At 41.4% G+C, this 3,972-nt stretch overlaps 1 pseudogene; it reads left to right on the top strand.

The window, feature by feature from the left end:
• The first annotated feature begins 2,562 nt into the window (after positions 1-2,562).
• On the top strand, positions 2,563-3,258 carry LOC149302972 (DNA-dependent metalloprotease SPRTN pseudogene; annotated as a pseudogene).
• Positions 3,259-3,972: the final 714 nt, after the last annotated feature.

Below are 3,972 nucleotides of genomic sequence, written 5' to 3'. Positions count from 1 at the left end.
TACACATCCATGCTATCTGAAACCCTCATTCACAAACATTCAGCATAACAACCATCACTCTCACACACTTACATTCAGCATAACACCCATCACTCTCACACACTTACATTCAGCATAACACCCATCACTCTCACACACTTACATTCAGCATAACACCCATCACTCTCACACACTCACATTCAGCATAACACCCATCACTCTCACACACTCACATTCAGCATAACACCCATCACTCTCACACACTCACATTCAGCATAACACCCATCACTTTCACACACTTACATTCAGCATAACACCCATCACTCTCACACACTTACATTCAGCATAACACCCATCACTCTCACACACTTACATTCAGCATAACACCCATCACTCTCACACACTTACATTCAGCATAACACCCATCACTCTCACACACTTACATTCAGCATAACACCCATCGCTCTCACACACTTACTAATCCACTCTCTCCTACCTTTTCTTCTTTCACTCTCACTTTTCCTCCTCTTCCTCTTCTTCTTCTTCTTCTTCTTCTTCTTCTTCTTCCTGTCCTTCCGGTGCACTGAGCGCGGAAGACGGTGGGCGTGGCTTCAGTGTTGTGCGCCGGGATTTGACATCAAGTCCCGGCGCACAGCCACAGTTGCCGCGCGCATCGTTTCTGAAGGCGTGCCGGCATGGTGGCACCCCTCAGATGAGCGGCAGCCGAGGTGGACCGCCCCCCTCCCCCGCCCGCCAGGTACGCATGACGGCCGCATTCAATCCTGCTCGCGGCCGCTTAGTTTTTAACTTTGCGGCCGCAGCCGCATTGAATGCTCGTCTGCTGGTCGTCCGTCCGGCCCACCGGCCCGGATTTAGGGCGGCCTGGGGGGCAATTGCCCCCCTGCCCCCCGGCCCAGCCCGCCCCTGACCCCCTATATGCCACTCTGTCTCCCAGATATGCCTTACACCCCCCTATATGTCACTCTGCCCCATACATGCACTATAAACAAACCAGATAAACCTTAAACCCACTATATGCCACTCTGCCCTCAGGGCGCCTACTTTGCCTATAGGTGGCACCGGCCCTGAGTGTATGTGCATGTATGCGCAGGAATGTAGGGCAGTGTATGTGTAGGATATGGGTGTGTAAGGGTACTGTATGTGTATATGTGTTTATGTATGTGTATATGTGTTTGAATAAGCAGGCTTGTGTTAGGCTGCTTAGGCAGTGAATATGTATGTGTAAGGGCAGTGCATATGTGTGTGTATGGACAGGCAAATGTAAGGGCAGTTTATGTATATGTATATATATATATATATATAATGTAAAAGGGTGAAGCCGTATTAGTCCAGTAGACACGATGTCAAAAAATAGAGTATTGCAGAGTATGCGGTGATACCTTTTTTATTGGACTAACATAATATTAAAAAGACAAGCTTTCGAGAGTTATCCTCCCTTCATCAGACCTGATGAAGGGAGGATAACTTTCGAAAGCTTGTCTTTTTATGTTAGTCCAATAAAAAAGGTATCACCGCATACTCTGCAATACTCTATTTTTTTACATCGTATATATATATATATGTATATATATGGGCAGACAAATGTAAGGGCAGTTTATGTATATATATATATATATATATATATCATTACATAAGTTATGGTGGGTAAAAGGTGATGGAAACCCTTCCACTGAGATTTCTGAGGGAAAAGCAAGCCTTCTGGCTTGTCTGGTGTCTGTAGATGAGTGTTTAATAATACTTCTACTACCCCTTATATATATATATATATATATATATATATATATATATATATATATATATATATATATATATATATATATATATATATATATATATATATATATATATATATATATATATATATATATATATGTGAGTGTAAGGGCAGTGTGTGTGTGTGTATGTGTGCGAGCAAGCGTGTGTAAGGGTACAAGTATATGTGTATATGTATGGGCAGGCATGCATAAAGGCAGTGTATAGTACATGTATATATGTACAGTACGTGTACATATAGGTGTGAGGCTGCACCCTTACCACAAGATGAACAGGAACAGGGTAGCTTGCAAAATTGTATCCTGCCCTGTGTGACTGTAATTCTAGTGATGCCACTGGATCCTAGAAAAGAAGAGGTTTGATATTAGGTATGTATTATTGAACATTTATTTTTATTCATAATTATTCTATCTTTTTTAAATATTATTCATATTAAATGATGGCTTATATCTCTCCATGGGGGGGAGTAATATATAAATTGTGTGGATACAATAAATAGCAAAAATGGAAATTGCGATTGAACAAGGTAAAAAAAATGGCAAAAAAAGCTTTGTAGGGTGGGAAAACCCTTTTCATGAAGGTCATAAATAGCAGCAAACATTCAACCTTTTTTTGAGTTTCAGTGAGTTTGTGTACGTAGCTTAGTGCTGGGTGTAAACATTCTGTAACTCACCATGACATCATAGTGTCATAAGCTTCTGCTGTCATTGCATTTGCTACTTGATTATTGTGAGAGGGAGCTGCTGCAGTGATAAACTTGATTAGCTGTGGAAGCTTTTCCCCAGTGCGATGGATTATATAGATCCTGAGTGCTTATCAGTTATCGATCCTGCTTGGGAGGTGCTGGACCCAAACCCCAACCTCCAGGAATTGTTCATGTCACTTAATGGCATGTTTTTCCAGGGACAGTTGAAGGGGGTGGAAGTAAAATGGAGCCGCAGGATGATACTAAACACCGGGATTTGTTACTACAAGGAAAATGAAGACGTGTGCACTATATATATCAGCAAGCCACTATTGAGCTTGAGATCAAGGAGAGATCTTGTTGAGGTCCTTCTCCATGAAATGATTCACGCTTTCCTGTTTGTAACACGCCAATACAAAGATGATGGAGCCCACGGACCAGAGTTCTGCAAACACATGGAGCGCATAAATAACATCACTGGCGCCAACATTTCCATCTACCACAATTTCCATGCAGAGGTTGCTGAATGCAGAAAACACTGGTGGCTCTGTAATGGTCCCTGCAGAGCTTGGGGGCCAAAGTTTGGCTTCATAATGCGGGCAATAAATCGGGCACCCTCTGCTCGGGAACGTTGGTGGTCACACCATCAGCTTACCTGTGGGGGGACATTTATTAAAGTGAATGGGCCTGAAAACTACATTCAAAAAGGGAAGAAGAGGAGTTTCAGTTCACCAACCGCCACTCCAAATGACAACAGTGGCCATGAACTGCCCAGCAAGAGGGCCAGAATAGACAAATAATTCATTGATATGTGATAACATCTATACATACTGATCAGCACATGGTTCTCGTGCTACTTAGTTACTTGGAGTTCTACTAGTTCCTGATTGTATTATATACCAATTAAATTGTTTAAACCCAAGTGAACATTTCTATTGAATTCCTTACTATACATATATATAAGTGCATAATTTCTGATAAAGACAGGCATCTTTCGGGCTACATTCATCCCCACCAAACATTCTCAGCGCTAAAGAAAGATGAACAGGCGGTATTGGGTCAATTTAGGTCCAAAAGAGGGACCCTTGGGAGGTATGATTTATGTGATACGTTATTTGGCATAAATCATCACATTTCCAAAATTACACAACATTTTATTTTCAGTTCTGCAAGGGAAACATCTATCTGACAAAATTACATGTAGCTGCTGAAGTGAGTTTGGTGGTAACGGTTGCTCGGTATAGAGCAAGAAGTGGCTTAAGGGAATTAAATTAACTTGGCAGACATCGTATGGCTTCCAGTACGTTGGACAAACACGTCAATCAATAACCTGCTTTATAATAACGTCAGAATTTCCTATCATAGGATTAATTTAAGATGTGTTTGGAGTTGCCATTGAGTCTCCACATACCTCTAAATCATTCTGGATCCTAAATAGAATATTAAAGAGTCTCTGGACCTTCTTAGTAACTCTTATAAAGCTTTAGTTAAGTCATTAAGTTTCTTGTAGCTTT

The sequence above is a fragment of the Sceloporus occidentalis genome, unplaced genomic scaffold (genome assembly GCF_023333645.1).
Source record: "Sceloporus occidentalis isolate IW3139 unplaced genomic scaffold, rSceOcc1.0.p SCAF_16, whole genome shotgun sequence".
Classification (NCBI taxonomy): Eukaryota; Metazoa; Chordata; class Lepidosauria; order Squamata; family Phrynosomatidae; genus Sceloporus; species Sceloporus occidentalis.
The sequence above is the reverse complement of the archived record's forward strand: the minus strand, read 5'-3'. Positions and strand labels throughout refer to the sequence as shown.